The sequence below is a fragment of the Gopherus flavomarginatus genome, chromosome 3, assembly GCF_025201925.1.
Source record: "Gopherus flavomarginatus isolate rGopFla2 chromosome 3, rGopFla2.mat.asm, whole genome shotgun sequence".
In the NCBI taxonomy this organism is placed as follows: Eukaryota; Metazoa; Chordata; order Testudines; family Testudinidae; genus Gopherus; species Gopherus flavomarginatus.
In genome coordinates, this window is record NC_066619.1 from 285,205,551 (window position 1) to 285,222,808 (window position 17,258).

At 48.5% G+C, this 17,258-nt stretch overlaps 1 pseudogene; it reads right to left on the reverse strand.

Moving 5' to 3' along the window:
- Window positions 1–17,258, reverse strand: part of LOC127046394 (shootin-1-like) — a 51,925-nt pseudogene that overhangs the window by 27,375 nt on the left and 7,292 nt on the right.

A 17,258-nucleotide genomic window follows, 5' to 3' on the forward strand; every position in this document is an offset into this window, starting at 1 on the left:
GCTGGATTTCAGCCTGGCCTCTTGAGGTACCTTGTACTCCATTCTCTGTGTGGCTGGCACATTCAGTGCCCCCCACCTGGGGGCAGACAGGCACAGATGCCCTTAGCCCAAACGCATCCCCAGCTATGGTTTTCGGTCACCTCTACCCTTGGAATTTCAACCCTTTGGTTCCTTGAAGTGCACCAATGGAGTATGATTTAGCAACTGGGCCACCGGAGTCAGGGCCCAGTACACAAGTCCTGCTCCGCCTCGTAAACAATTTTATGTAAGTCAGCAAAAGCTGGAGACCCAGAGCCTGGGTCAAACTGGATTGTTCACATTGAAAAAGCTGGGCTAAGGGGTCTGCTGAGCTCCAGGTAAACTCATAAGAATGGCCAGAGTAGCTCAAACCGAAGGCCCATCTAGCCCAATATCCTGTCTTCCAACACTGGCCAATGCCAGGTGCCCCAAAGGGAATGAACAGAACAGGGAATCATCAAGTGATCCAACCCCTGTTGCCCATTCCCAGCTTCTGGCAAACAGAGGTTAGGGACACCATCCCTGCCCATCCTGGCTAATAGCCATTGATGGACCTGTCCTCCATGAACTTATCTAATTCTTTTTTTGAACCCTCTTATAATATATGGAACTATACCTATCTCATAGAGCTGGAAAGGACTCTGAAAAGTCATTGAGTCCAGCCCCCTGCCTTCACTAGCAGGACCAAGTACTGATTTTTGCCCCAGCTCCCCAAGTGGCCCCCTCAAGGATTGGAACTCACAACCCTGGGTTTAGCAAGCCAATGCTCAAACCACTGAGCTATCCTTTGCCCATCAGACTTCATAACATCCTCTGGCAAGGAGTTCCACAGGTTGACTGTGCATTGCGTGACAAACTCACAGGTTGGCATGGCAACAAGCTGAACAATCCCTGAGTTGGGGAAACATGTGACTAGCTGAAATCTGACATGTTTCAACTGATCCCTGTTACTGGTGTGCGGCTGTGTCCCTTCCGGGCCATTGTTCATTGGGAGTGGGGAGTCACTCGGTGGGAGCAAGGGGATGTGGACTGGAAGGAGCCAGCTTCGTCATCAGTGCTTCCACCACCACCATCTCCCAGGATGCACCACGACACCACTGGGCTTTCATTATCCTGGTCGTGCAAGGCCTCCTGACAAGATCAGGCTAGAGAGAGCGAATCAGATGAGATCGCCTCCTTCACCGGCTTTGGCTAAATCATCAACAGCTACTGGGATGGTAGACGAGGTTCCTGCTCTCACCCCGTCCTTTATGTGTCATCTCTTATACCTTCTCTTTCCTCAGTTTCCCCATCATAAAGTTCCTCAAAGTCCATATTTGCTCTTTAGTTCAATCATGTCCTTGCTACAGGCCAGTTTATTAACAGAAAGGCTTCCAACCTACCCCTCAAAAGTCAAAGTCTAAAGACCATCACCATAATACAAAGCCTGGCTCTTCTTCCGCCTCCCTCTTCAGTTGGAGTAGCAGGTTCTCAGATAGCCCCTACCCAAACCCAAAGCCCAAATGAAACGCACAAAGTAAGCAGCATCCACCCACCCAGGACTTAACAAAAATGCGAAGTAACCAAGCTCTGCCCAGGCTGGGTTATGTTCTTAGCCCCTCCTGGGTTCTCCCCAATCACAAGATTATTCCCTTATTGGACCTTCCGTTGCCCTGGGTTCAAGGACATCAGCAGGCAGATGTCCCTCCGCTGACCTTTTGGCCCTGAGCTTTCCCAGCTCTCCACTCGGCTGCTCCCCATAACTCCTCCCCGAGGGAACGCTGGCAGCTAGCCAGGCACCTAGCTCGTCTGCTCTCTGGCCTTTCTGCCAGCCCCATCTGCTCCTTCCTGTCTCCTTTCCCAGCTGCCGCCTGACCCTTTATATCTCCAGTCCCCTTAGAAAGCAATTAACCAGGCACAGGTGGACTGGGTCTGATCCCTCTTCATGGGGCCAGCCCATCTGTCATAGAAAAGCCTGTCAAACCGGATGTTCCTCCTATGAAAGCCTCTTTAGACGGGGAATAAGGGAAATTGTTACAATCAAAGTCTTACGTGAGGCTTTATGTTTCAAGGGCTTTAACTGTTGTCCTCTCTCTTTCTGTGTCTTTAGTAAAAGGGTAAAAAGATTTGAATGGCGGAGTCGCCAGCCATAACGTGACACTAGAATCCAAACCTCACTGAAGTGTTGATTGTTGTAAAAGTGAACATGGGTGTCCTTAACTTATCCTGTGTTGGGCCTGAGACCCCCAACCACCCTAACACAACAGCACCTGGGTCCTGGCCCATGCCGAGGTTGGACAGTGGTTTTCAACCAGGGTATTCATATCCCGGAGGCAGGCAGAGCTCTCCCAGTGGGGACATCAACTCATCTAGAGATATGCCTAGTTGTACAACAGACTACATCAAAAGCACCAGCGAAGTCAGTACAAACTAAGATTTCAGACAGACAATGACTTGTTTATATTGCTCTCTATATGATACACTGACATGTAAGTACAAGATTTATATTGCAATTGATTTATTTTATAACTAGATGGTAAAAATGAGAAAGTCAGCAATTTTTCAGTACTAGTATGGCTGGGACACTTCGGTATTTTTAAGTCTGATTTTGTGAGCAAGTCGTTTTTAAGTGAGGTGAAACTTGGGACTACACAAGACAAATCAGGCTCCTGCAAGGGAGACAGTCGTTTGGAAAGGTTGAGAGTCACAGTCCTAAGCACTATGGTAATACAAGCAATAAATTATAACAATAACAGGGCTCCAAATTGGCATCTGGGTGTCTCAACAGCAAAGTGAAAGACCTTATATTAGCGTCCAAGTTTAATACTGGATTCAGATGAATTAAGTCCTGGAATACCCCTACACCATTCCCTTGGCATGGATCTCCAGATGTCTGCACTGTTACGTCTAAAGTCAGGTAAGCCATGAGGTTTCTGCTCTGCCTCACAGCTCTAGCTAAATGCCCAAACCCCATCCCAGCACCAGCTCGGTGTAAGCACCTGGAATGGATTCCTAGGGGAGAGCCTCTTCTCTGGTTGTTTCCAAGCCTCGGTCTGGGACCCTGGGGCAGACGCGCATGACTCACCTTTGATCTGCTGCAGGTACAGATACGCTGGATCTCGGCTTGGGTCGGGGGCGGAGTCTTCTTCAGTGGCCAGACTCAGCACATCCTCGGGAAGCTGGTTCAACATTGGCAGCAGTGCCACGCTGATCCGCTTCAGCTTTTTGTTCTCCCTGTTCACCTACCCTCCGAGGTGCAAGAAGAACAGACAAGAGCCCTTTGAACTGAGGCAGAGTGCAGGGAGGCTGCTGGACATAGAACCTGGAGCGGCTCTTACACCCAGAGGAAATGGGAGGATAGGCAGACTGGATCAGAACAAGGACCATCTAACCCAGGAACCTGTCTCTGACAGTGGTCAGCGCCAGCCGCTTCACAGGAAAGGAAAGTTTCTTTTTAGCATGTTATAGTTATTGTCTCCTCATACCATGCAACCCTGTTCTAAAACCCATGGTTACATTTTTAGTGTTTATTATGACAACTCTGGATGTTCTCTTTAGCCACATAGCTGACCAGTCCCTTTCTGAATCCCGCTAAGCTCTTGGCCTCAATAATTTCTTGTGGCTATGAGTTCCACGAGCCAACTGTACATTTCATGACACATATTTCCCCCTCTCACTTTTGAATTGGCTGAATTTCAATGCCAACAATTTTTCTCTCATCTGTTTCCCTTTATCCCCTTGCCAGGTGTCCCATGATGCTTACACTGCAGACAGTGATAATAATTGCATCATAAAGTACAGCTAGTTGTAAAATTTCCCCCAGGAAAACTCATGAAAATTAAGAAAATTTCATTTTCTTGGTGAGGATTTTAATTTGGAAAATTGTAACTATTCAGCAAAAATTTGAATTCCAGAAAGATTTCAGCCAAATATAAATATGTAGATTTGGCAATCTGCCACAGTGCCTCATGGGAGCTGTAGTTCAGACGCCTCATGTTCACTTTTGCCTCTATAGGCCAGGCTCCCTAGTCAGACTACATCTCCCATAATGCAACATAATCTCCCCTCTCAGGGAGTCCTGGGACATGGTGCATCATGGGAGATGTAGTCCAGATGAGGAGCCCAGCCTATAGACAAGAATGCGCACATGAGGCTCCAGAGCTACAACTCCCATGAGGTGCCATGGCAACATTTCCAAATAAATGTTGGGGGTGTTTGGTTTTTCAGTGAAAAAATTCCGTTTTCCACTCTTTTCAAACCATGTCATCTTGTGGAAAGCCCAGTTCAGCTGGACAGTTTTCAAGCAGCCCTAACACTGGGTCTGAAAGTCCCAGGGGGCAGGCAGGGGTCACTTTGAGGAGTGGTGTAACTGCTGCTGAGTGGCGCTTCCCCTCCCCTGCCTGCTTTAGCCCTGTGCTGGGGAACAAGGACTGGCAGCTGTCTAATGCTGCCATCGCAGCTCCCTGGGCCTTACCTGGGCTGCGTAGACTTCGGCTTGTTTGCGACACGATATTTCAATTTCATACTCCACCTCCAGCGCCGAGAGCTCCGCCAGCAGCCTCTGCGAAGCTGCAAATGAGAAGGGGAAGCTGGCAGAGGCAGGATTCAAGCACCCTGCTCCACCTTCAACACAGGACTCTTAACAGAGTGCTCCCTCCACATAGCCTGCCTTTGGGGCTCTGGCTGTAGCCCCCATCACTACAGCCCCACACTCATTCATGGAATTTTCCCAGTACAAAAAAAAAGAACTGGCCATACTGGGTCAGACCAAAGGTCCATCTAGCCCAGTATCCTGTCTTCTGACAGTGGCCAGTGGCAGGGCCCAGTGCACAAGTCCCCCTTTGCCTCGTAAACAATTTAATGTAAATCAGCAAAAGTTGGAGACCCAGAGCCTGGGTCAAACTGGATTGTTCACATTGAAAAAGCTGGGCTAAGGGGTCTGCTGAGCTCCAGATAAACTCATAAGAATGGTCAGACTGGGTCAGACCAAAGGTCCATCTAGCCCAGTATCCTGTCTACTGACAGTGGCCAGTGCTAGGTGCCCCAGAGGGAATGTACAGAGCAGGGAATCATCAAATGATCCATCCCCTGTCGCCCCTTCCCAGCTTCTGGCAAACAGAGGCTAGGGACACCATCCTTGCCCATCCTGGCTAATAGCCATTGATGGACCTATCAGCCATGACTTTGTCTAGTTCTTTTTTGAAACCTGTTATAGTCTTGGCCTTCACAACATCCCATGGCAAAGAGTTCCACAGGCTGACTGTGCGTTGTGTGAAGAAATACTTCCTTTTGTTTGTACTAAACCTGCTGCCTATTAATTTCATTGGGTGACCCCTAGTTCGTGTTATGAGAAGGAGTAAATCACACTTCCTTATTTACTCTCTCCACACCAGCCATGATTTTATACACCCCAGTAAGGCCAGAGGGAGTTAAGGCCCAGAGCAAAGTAGCCCAGGGCCTGTGACAAAGCCAGCAACTGACCCCAGGAGTGTCAGCTTAGACAAGTGAGGCCCAGGCTAGCCAAGAATTCCCAAAAGTTGCAGAAGAAGTTTGCATGTTCCTTTTTATTTGGCTGATAACTGAAGGACAGGTAAGCACATACACATTAAATGAGTTAACCAAAGTGCTTCTTGTGGACTTTTGTTTTGATTTAAATCAGTCACAGCTCACTTTCTCCAGCAACACTCAAAAGTTTGAAGAATGTAGTGCTGGGTGGGGCTCAAATCTTGCCATAGCTAATAGAGCCTGTCAAGGGCACACTGCTCGCTGCTGAACTGGCACCTTCTCCTGGTCATTCCTGGGGATTAGCTGAAGGACGACACCCTCCCGTTCGCAGCGTGCACCCCGTCACACTGACTGCACCTCCATCAGCAGTCACTCTAGGAACTGCTGCATTCTCTTCATGTCAGTGCCTGTGTTTCCCTTCCGGGGTCAGTACCTCATGGCCCATTCATCCAGCCACTTACCTCCCCTAATATAGGGGCGACTGTGTGACTTCATTCTCCAGCACGTTGTCATAGGGCGCATCACTCACCGCCGGACTTGTGGCTCCTCCTGGTTGCTGCAGGGATTAGCACAAGGCCGACTCCTGTTCGCAGTCTGCACACTGTCACTCCAGGAACCGCAACATCCTCTTCATGACTCGCAGTCTGTTCATCAGGCCACTTCTCTAGGGGTGAATGGGGGGACCTGGTCCCCCCCCACTTCGGGTCCCAACCCAGGGACCCTGCAGATGGTAACCACATGCTACATCCCCTCCAACTGCTCAGTAGATTCCCCTGGGCCACTTCACCACAGCCCCAGCACCTTCTTCACCCTCACCTCAAGGCCTCATCATATCAGTTCTGGCAGCCAGTTGGGAGCTCCTTCTGGCTCCCCCCAGTCCCTGCCAGCAACTGCTCTGTCCGTGGTGCTAGATTCCGTCCATCTGCTAGGAATCCAGTCCTCCCGCCTTGAGCTCCAAGCCATGACTGACTGACTCTGGCCCAGCAGCTTCTTTTATGTGACATCGCTGGGCCCTGAATGGTTGCTCCCTCCAGCGCCCAAGGTGCTCTGAGGACTCATCTCCACAGCTCACTCCTGGAGTTAACCCCTTCTACACCTGTGTAGGGGTAGACACCCCATCACTGTGCCTCAAAAAGCTGCCTTGTTACCAGAATTGTTACCAGTTCATCCCCATCCCCGAGCATCACTTTATAAGGGACTTGCTGTGGTAACCACTGCTTGGTGAGACCATGGCAGGATTGTAGCTGTTAAGGTCCGTTCAGGACTTGGTGACATATATTTGGAATTGGTGAGATGTTAAACGTTTCAGTAAGAGCTCTGATGTTGTGTGAGACCTGAGAAGAAGAGGATTTCCATTAAGATCTCAAGAAGAGAGACATTCGATCAATAAGGAAGGCAAAAATAACACCAGCACTGGAGGTTTTGAAGAAAGATGAGAAAAGAATGCGGCAATTTCAGACATCTGGTGCTGCATCCAGATATGGTTAACAGGCAGTACTGGGAGTAACATATTATATTGTTGCTTCTTCTATTTGCTTCTTTCAGCTAAAGTAACCATTTGGGCTAACAAAAGCAACTGTGACTTGAAAAATCTGTCACAAAGTGTGTCTCCACACGGCTCATCACAAGAGCACACCACAAGTGACGTTTCCCTTGAAATGCTTAGAGCAGGAAGGCACTTCTATGGATGTGAGCAAAGGTCTCCTGCTGTCTTAGAGCATAACCAGGAAGTCAGGAAGAACAGAGAGACTTTGAAGCAACCGGCTGATATTTCAATTGTCAAGAACTTGCATTATGTGGCCAATCTGTCAGCCAGGGTAAGTTCAAGGAACATTTTAAGTATTGCTTTTTGTCACAAAAAGGGGTCGAAGGCTTATTGGCAAAACAACGTATCCATTTTTTCTAACCTAAGAAAGACAATTCAGGATTAATTGATCGAACGCACAGCTGAAGAAGTAACATCCTATATTGACGGGAGATTGAAGAGTGCAGCTTTTTCACTTGTGAGGTAGACAAAACAACCAGGCTTCCTCACTTAAGCCATCTTTCACTTGTGCTCCATGGACAAGAAGAGGCAAACACAAGAGAAGCTCATGGATTTTGAAGACGCCAGCTCAGATCAAAATGCAGGTGCTTTGACACAGGTTGCGAATTCAGTGATATTAGAATACGACTACAAAACTTCTGTATCAGTTGTATTATGGCACTGGAGTGCGGGCTGGTGAGCTGGGAGGTCTGAAAACCCTAATTAAGAAGAAAAGGTTCCTCAAGCATTGTTTGTGCACTGTTTTGCACACAGATTAAATCTAGTTCTCCAGTAAGAGGTACAGTGTATTAAAGAAACCTGTGGCTTTTTTGCAACCTTGCAAGGCTTCTCCATATTTTTCACATGCTCCAGCAAACTGGGTGCAGTTCAACTGCAGAGTCTACATGTCATTGTCTTGGAAAGCGAGGAACCGGGCAAAGTGTTTCGGGAGATGTTCAGTGCCTGTGGTTGGGACGGAGAATCTCAGCGACATGCTATGGGATGCCTTGCAAAATTAAATAACTTCCAGTTTCTGTTCTTGGCATACTCCTACAGTAACATCTTCAGCGTCACCGACGTTCTCTATGATCAGACAAGGTGGGTCAGGGAATATCTTTTATTGCACCAACTTCTGGTGGTGACGGAGACAAACTTTCGACCTACAAAGAGCTCTTCTTCAGGTCTGGGAAATGTACTGAGAGCATCACAGCTACATACAATGTTGCACTGTGTCCAATGATGTTATTGCATGCTTTGTCTCAAATAGAGAAAGGCAGACTGATCTCCACTATCAATTAGATAAGTTTCCATCTCTCTTATTGGATGTATAACTCAATTTCTGGCCGTGCCAGGACAAACTGGCTTGTTTGTTTTGAAATTTTTGAATTCATGAATTTTGATACCATATTTGTGCCTTTCTAGGGAATATTCCACTAAACAGTATGTGATTTTCAGGTTCTGATTTGCTGATCAATTATACACACATTTTTTTTAGTCCTAATGTTGCTTTGTTTTTAACTGATGGGGGTATATTATAGTGACATAGCAAAGGCAGTTTGTTATTTGAATGCAGACTCAATTGAAGCAGAGGCGTATGACATTAGCTGAATAATGTCAATTTATGTTTAGGACTTTAACCAAAGCCGATATTTAAATTATTATGAAAATCTTGGGACTTGTAAACTATTTTTGTTTACTTGGAATTGCTCTTCTTCTTGCTCTGTAAAGATATTTAATTTAGGGATGGATCACTTGATGATTACCTGTTCTGTTCATTCCCTCTGGGGCACCTGGTATTGGCCGCTGTTGGAAGACAGGAGACTGGGCTAGATGGATCACTGGTCTGACCCAACCTGGCCATTCTTATGGTTCTTTTCCATGTATTTAAAAATCGTCTTATAATAATAGCTATCCAATTATAAATTGGGTGGGAGTAGAAATGACTATTTTGTGATGTGTACCTCGTCTGTCAAAAATGTCCCGGGCCGCCACTGGCCCTGTCACTCCAGGTCTGTAGAGTCCTAGTCCAGCACCCTACCTGCTAGCCATCCTGGAGCATCCCTAGCTGTTTTGCTAGCCAGGTGGAAAATGGCTTCAGCACCCCAGTAGCTAAGCAAAAAAGGCCAGCCAATCAGAGCCGAGCCAAAAAAAAAAAAAGGCGCGTGCTATGCTTCCCCCCTGGAAGTTGGTACCCAGGACAAATGCCCTGCTCGTCTGCCCTTAGAACTAGCCCAGAGGCCACCCTTCCCAGCCTGGTATCCTGCAGCCCAATGCCAGCGGGGTTGTGTCTTACACTTGGCAGTTACAGATGGGCCCAAAGCAAAACGTGCCCAGCCCCTGGGGCACGACCAGAGCTTGACCTGACACTTGCGGCTTGATCCGGTTCTGCTCACCTGTTCACACAGGTGAAGAAACCCTCCCTGACCTTGGGGCCTTGGACTGTAAATCCTTTGGGGGCAGGGGTCATCTCTCAGCCAGATGTATCTGATTGGGGCTTCCAGACCTCGGACCACCCCAAGAGCAATCTTTCTGTTCTCACCAACCCGTCAGCGCCCCGCACTCCCCACCAGCAACAGACTCAAGCCCTGTATCTACCACAGCCCTTTAGTTCGATATGTCACTCAACAGGCCGGGAGGTGACCAGGACCCCGGAGTCGTCGACGTGAGTTACAAAGCAGCTTTGTTAGCTGCTGCTGATAGCGGGTTTATCGCCCTTCCCATGATCCCAGTCACTGGGGGCAGCATCCCTCACTCACACACAAGAAGTCAGCTTGCAACATGTTTGGAGCCCACATGTTTTATCTATCCCTGGGAGTGAACAGGATGATGGGGGATCCTTACTGGCCGGGGAGGGCTGTTTGCCCACCCAGGGGGAGGTACCAGCATGACCAGGGATGTTTTCTCCTTTAAAGTAAAGGTGGTTGATATCCATACACTCCTAGGGTGACCAGATGAGAGGAAGAAAATATTGGGACATAAGGGGGGGGGCCCGCCGGCAGAGCAAAAATAAAATAAAATAAAATAAAATAATGCCGAGTGTTGCCAGTGGGGGGGGGGGGACAAACAAAAATCTCACCCTGCGAAGAGGGGACGGGTGCTGGGCTGAACTTTCCCCCAGCTGCCCAGGCGAGGACCCGTCTGCAGCTTGTTGTTATTCAAGAAGAGGGCGCGAGAGATCAGGGGAAAGGTGGGCGAGGTTGGAAAGCCACTGGGGGCACTCAGGATTGTGCAATGCACCATCCCAGGAGAGCGAAGGTGGGTGGAGCAGCACAGGTCCCATGTATCTGGGCAGGGAACTTGACTAGAATGTACTCCTTCTCCTAGCACCTCGGGGTCGCTTGTCTGTGCAACAGCGGGGCACGTGTTCTCAACTCAGCAGTTGGGCCCCTCCGCTCCCTGTGTTGCAGGAGTGCCCCCGATTCTGTAGCTGCACAGTGCACTGAGTAGGCCGTGCATTGCTTCCAAAGGGTGGGAGGAAGCTATCTGTCTGGTCTATTAACATGTCTACACACTGAAGCCAGGGGTGTCTTCTTCAGCTTGAGCAGACATACCGAGGCTAGCTCTGATTGAGTTAGAGTGCTAAAAATAGCCACATAGCTGGGGTGGTGTGAGTGGTGGGATGGGTTAACCACCCAGCTATGATCCCGTCTGAAACCCTAGGTCTGTACTTGGGCGGCTTGTGTGTCCCTCTGCTTGTTCCACTGCTATTTTTAGCATACGAGCTTGAAAAAAGCTGGTGCCCATATGTCTGCCTGAGCTGGAAATTACAGCTCCAGCACTGGTGTAGATGTATCCTGGGACTTCCAGCTCTGTGGGGCAGGGCCCTTGATATCAGAGTGTTTGTGCAGCGCCTGGCACAAAGGGGCCCTCCTCGTGGTTGACCCGGTGGCACTGCTGTAATAAACATGAGTCATGGCAATGAGCTGCAGGAGGAATGGAACGGCTCAGCCAGCCAGGCAAACAGTCTGTTTTCCCAGGTGTTCCCCGGTGGTCACAAGGAACTGCAGGCAGGAGGCCAGATTTCATGGTCATCCTCAGGTCAGATGCACTTGGCAGTCAGCACACCCCGTGGCTTTAATCCACAGCTTGTCTGGCATGCAGGAAAAATGGATTCAACAGACCAGGATTTTGCTCATCCCAGGCTGCCGGATGAGAGGAACAGGTCTGGACAACAGGGGGGTTAGAATCTCCTGTGTCCTGGCTTAACCAGTACTCTGACCATGGTACAGTAGCACCAGAGGCCCTGACTGAGTTCAGAGCCCTGTTCTGATGGGTGTGGTACAGATACATAGCTGGGGAGAACTAATGCACAGGTAGGGGATGTGACTTGTCTAAAGGCACCCAGCTGGTCAGTGGCAGAGCTAGGGAGAGAACCCATGTCTCCTGGCTCCCAGCATGCTGCCCTATTGCCTGCACAGGCAGGAGGTTAGCTTTGGGAGACCAGGCTCCGCTTTCTACTTCCCAGTCTCCATATCCCGCAATCTTTAATGACCCTGGAGACTACACACCTCATAAATGTCCGTGTCTCTCTCCTGGGAATTTTAGGGGGAAAGGAGAGGAAGAAGAGGGAGGCCAAGGAACAGGACTCACCTTGCTCAAACTCAGACAGCTTCTCTTTAGCTTCATCCCTCTCCTGGAGGAGGGTCTCATGCTGCAGGCAGAAGCAAGGAGACAACATTTCATGTACACAGCACCTTTTGTCCCGAAGGATCCCAAACCACTTCACCCACCACTCAGAAGCAGCCACCTCTGGGGTGGTGTATGGCACCTTTGTTTAACACCAGGCCACAGTTTGGGACAGGAAGCAAGGGATCCTGTATTCAAACTGCAGGGGATTTGAGGAAGGAAACGTAGTCATCCGATTTAGGATTTGGTCAAGACTAGTGGGCTACTTGCTGCTCTGTAGCTTGGTCATTTTCACTGACCATGACTGATCAGGACATTGGTTTTGTGTTTCGCCCAATGCCCCCCATAGCACAGGGCCATGAGAGAGGGACTATTGCCCCATAATCGGTCCCCTTGGCTCTACCATCTCTGGGCCAGGCTTGGTTAGTTATTTTGGTCCTGATCCATTTGCACTGGTGCAGGGGTTTGAGTGGAAGGGGGGCCTCTGGGGAAGATGTAGACTCTGCTGAAATAATAAGTCTGTCCATTCAAGAATGATTATGCCCAGAGAGATTATGTCCTTCGTGCCAGGCTCCATACGAACACCCAGCAAGAGACGGCCCCTGCATTCTGCCATGCAACGCAAAGGCAGGGGCTGATGACACTTTGCACAGCACTTTGTGAACTCTGCCCAATGTGTGGATTTAGGGACAGTGCTTTCCCCAGGAACTGAAATGGGGGGGGGGTGGTGTTTGAATTTACAGGAGCCAATGAGGGGTAAGACCGTGAGGGTGAAGGGGGGCTGTATGGCACTATAGTAAAAACTGAAAAATGTTTCATGACCATTTTATTAGATTTAACTCAAGTTTTAAAATCATCAAACAAATTAAGGTTGGCTACTCAAGCCTTCTATGAAGCGCGACATCTACGTCCTTGGTTTCTTATAATTTTGCACAAGTCTGTTAATGAACTTCTTGAATGCAATGTGTTCATCTTTGGTGGTTTCTTGTGTGTCCGGTACTTCCATTCCTTCAATTGATATTCTCATTGGTTCATTCACATGATCAGGCAGAAGGCGACTTCCTTCAGAACACACAATTCTATTCAAGGAGGTAAAAGACCGCTCAGCTGTAGCTGTTGTGACTGGGAGTAGCAAGAGATGAATTCCTACTTCTTTCATCCCAGGAAACATAGCACAAAGGTCGCGTCAAGACACTAGTAATGGTAAAAAAAGAAGCTGAAGTCAAGTCTTCATTCATTCATTCATTGTATGATATTCCACCAGGGGATGCTCTAGGTATTTTACTGCCCCAAGCATGGCAGGCAGGCTACCTTCGGCGACTTGCTTGCGGGAGGTCCCCGGTCCCACGGATTCGGCGGCATGCCTGTGAGAGGTCCGCTGAAGCCGCGGGACCAGCAGACCCTCCTCAGGCATGCCGCCAAAGGCAACCTGCCTGCCGCCCTCACAGCGACCAGCAGAGCACCCCCTGTGGCTTGCCGCCCCAGGCACGCGCTTGGTGTGCTGGTGCCTGGAGCCGCCCCTGTGTTCCACTCTGTGTTCAAATTCTCTATTCTGTCCTGAACACATGGCAGCCCCATTGCTGGTAGTGCCTCACTCCATGCAACTGTCGGTGTTTTATAGGACAGGGATCTGTAAAAGCTACGCAGAGGTTGTGTAGAATCTAGAAGTCGCAGTTGTAGATTTTTAAGAATCAAGTCTGTTTACTTTTTCAGTTATCTTAAACACTTCTTGTCCTCTTCACTTACGAATTCAATACAAATGCCTTCATTAGTCAACTTCTTGACTGAAGTCTTTGCTTCTTCCAGTACTTTTTCAATGGATAGCTCTCTGATTGATCCAAATGTACCTTCTATTGCTGGACAAAGATCTACTACTGTTGAAGCAGATGCCTGGATGGCATTTTTTAATGACCTAAGTGGTTTCAACAGTAGGCTTACGAGAGAGAGAATGGCAATAGTCTTCTCTGAATGTAGTAGCAAAAGTAATCCACCAGCCTCACTACTTAGATCCATCCCATCTTGGTAGATGCTTTCCAAAGCCAGTAATAATAGCTGGAGTAATTTTAAGACAACAACCAAGGATTGCTCATGAGAAAGGCAGAGGGTTTTCCCAGGTTGGACTAATTTGAACTTCAGTCCCAGTGTATCTTCTATATTTTCCAAGATATTCAGTCTTTTTGGACTCTTGCTGAAAAAAGAACATAATGAAGACATTAATTTTATAGCTTTTTAGATATCTTTTGAAGATTCTGCAGCTCGTGATAGTGCTAGTTGGAGTAGATGGCCTCTGCAGTGTGTATAGGAGAGACTAAGGTTACACTTTTCTCTGAGCAAAGCTTGTACTCCACCATGTCTTCCAGAGAAGTTAGCAGCTCCATCAAATGCACAAGCAGCCATCTGTTTGGGGTCCAATTGACAAGCATTTAACTCTAAGATGTGTGTTTTCACAAATGCAGCCGATGTGTCTTCTATAACTTGAACATCTAGAAATGCATCTACTGGCCTACTCCTGAGATCAGGATAACATACATGATGACTTAATACTTGATGCTCATTTGCATTGGTGCATTCATCAGCCATGTATGCAATTTTTTTTGCATGTGATGAGAGAGTTCTTCACTTTTTCAACTGTTGTGTCTTTCACTGTTGCACCACATGCTTCTAGCCAGTCAGTTGAGTTTCTTGCAGAAAGATAGTGAGCATTTGCTGGTCTTGTTCAGAACCAGTGTTCAACTTCAGGATGAACAAGTGACAATGCACTGTGACAAAGTTCCTTCTCTACCTTGGTGAGTCCTGCGCTTATTGGCAGATTTGCTCACCTCAGTGAGCTTCCCCACAGTCTGGGTCAACTCCTCCTGTGTCTGACCAGGAGTTGGGAGGTTTGGGGAGAACCTGGGCCCGCCCTCTACTCCAGTTCCAGCCCAGGGCCCTGTGGATTGCAGCTGTCTATAGTGCCTCTTGTAACAGCTGCATGACAGCTACAACTCCCTGGGCTACTTCCCCATGGCCTCCTCCAAACACCTTCTTTATCCTCACCACAGGACCTTCCTCCCGGTGTCTGATAATGCTTGTACTCCTTAGTCCTCCAGCAGCACAGCCTCTTACTCTCAGCTCCTTGTGCCTCTTGCTCCCAGCTCCTCACACACACTTCCTCTCCTCTGGATCCCTCTGGCCCAGGGGCGGCTCCAGGCACCAGCACGCCAAGCGCGTGCTTGGGGCGGCAAGCCACTGGGGGTGCTCTGCTGGTCGCCGTGAGGCCAGCGGGCAGGCTGACTTCGGCGGCTTGCCTGCAGAGGGTCCGCTGGTCCCGTGGCTTCGGCGGACCTCCCACAGGCCGCGGGACCAGCGGACCCTCTGCAGGCAAACCGCCAAAGGTAGCCTGCCTGCTGTGCTTGGGGCAGCAAAATGCCTAGAGCTGTCCCTGCTCTGGCCTGACTGGAGTGAGCTCCTTTTTAAACCCAGGTGCCCTGATTAGCCTGCCTTGATTGGCTGCAGGTGATCTAATCAGCCTGTCTGCCTTAATTGGTTCTAGCAGGTTCCTGATTACTCTAGTGCAGCCCCTGCTCTGGTCACTCAGGGAACAGAAAACTACTCATCCAGTGACCAGTATATTTGCCCTCTACCAGACTCCTGTACCCCACTGGTTTGGGTCTGTCACAGCACTTAACATTGGCCTCCAGTTCGTACAGTGTGGTATCTCTTGCTTAAGTAGAAAGTATGATGCCACAGCCATGTTTGTTGGCATGAACTGTGTTGTGTCTCCAGCATTCTTAACAGCCTCATTAACACTCACTGGTGTTGTCCTTGGTCAGTGGAGACTCAGAGTTCAGAGGTGTTTTCACATGAGTTCACCTCCCAGGTGGGGGGCGAGAAGGCACCTTGCTCATTCCTCCAGCTGCTCACTGTTCACTCTGGCCACTGTTCATTGTGCCATCGTTCACTCCATCGCTCTGTTGCCAATGACCCTGCGCAGTCACCTTCTGCTGCCACTTGCCACTGTGACCTCTGCGAGTTGGTCTCCTGAGGTTCCACCAGCTCTCAGTGATTTCAGCTGAGCTCTCAGTGGGGGAACCTCGCTGCTAGTGCAGTCTGGGCCATCTCTTCCACAAAAACACTGTCCCACAGCAGGGCTAAGCACTGAGACCTGATTAACAGTGATTTCAGTGTAGTGGTCACTTAACAGAACAAAAGACTCTCTATGGAGCCTAATCAGCTCTGTCCTTAAACAGTGGAGAGGGGCAGGTCAAATAGTACTTGTGACTCAGGCAGACCATCAGGCAAAACACCTGTTCCCACCCTCTCTCTTGATGCCCTCAATCAGCACAGGCTAAGTACAGTTCTACTGCCCTTTACTCATACAGTAAGAACAACAACATTTCAATACCCCCCGCATTCAAGTGATCTGTAACCCAACCCCAGCCAAAATCTATCACTTGGGCAACACAGCTCTGTTTGCTGGATACCTAGGTAGATTAGGTATGAATGTAAATACAATCTGGTCCTGAAGCCTTTCCCCCCAGCCCCCAGCTCATCACTGGTTGTCAGGGAGAGCTCATTTAGACTTTGCTTACAAATCATCATTTGAAATTATTAGGTTGGCCAACATCACTGAAATGAATGCACTGACATTGTCAAAAAACACAACAGCTGTATTAGGAAGCTAGTCTCTATTCATACTTTTCAAATCTATGATACTTTTTTAGATACACATATTTTATCATACATTTTATATGCTTTTAAAGTGTGTATTAATGTTTCAATTTTAATTTAAATGTCCAAACAATTACTAAATTGGCAACATTGCACGTAACTAGTTCATAAAACTGCGGGGAGGGGTGTTGGGGAAATTCAGGAGGGGTGTAGGGAAATCCCTGCTTGGGGAATAAAAACAAAACAGAAAACAACTCTGTACCGTAGCCACTTCTTCATCCTCAGAGGACTCGCTGTCAGACTCCGGAATGGCTGCAGGGAACAGAAAGCAGAGCAGGAAGTTACAGCGGTCAGCAAGAAGCATGAAACCTTTGCAGGAGTGCTCAGCATTCAAGCTGTGGGTCATCACACTTATATGCCTGCAGAGCCTTCAGCTGAAGAGTCCCCATGTGCGTTCCAACCGCCCGGGAGGGACCCAGCACCCTCAAATACCCCGACATCTATGGGAGTCGAGAGTGCCTTGTGCCTTTTAGGGCCGTATCCCGGGACTAAGTCATCTGCTCCAGAAAAGCAGCCACCACTGGTAGCTTTATGCATTTATACCACAGTATTACCAACTCCTGCGATTGTAGCACAAGTCTCATGTGAATTAGTATTCTCCTTCAAGCCCCAGCTCCTGGAGTCATGTGAGGATGTGAGAATCCACCGTTCATTGTTTTTTAAAAATGTCTCTTGATTTTTAAGCCATGACATGCCAAGAACCCTAGCTCTCACCTGAACACTAATGTAGCTGGAAACCAATCTGGCTCAGCTGTGTGTTAGTGTTGTTCAGATAGGTATTGGAATGATAAGAATGTGTTTGGTGTTCAGACTTTATGGACTGCTTGTCAACTGCTGCCTGCATTAATCTCATTTACAATACCCGTATCCCATGTGATAAGGTGACATTTAAGTG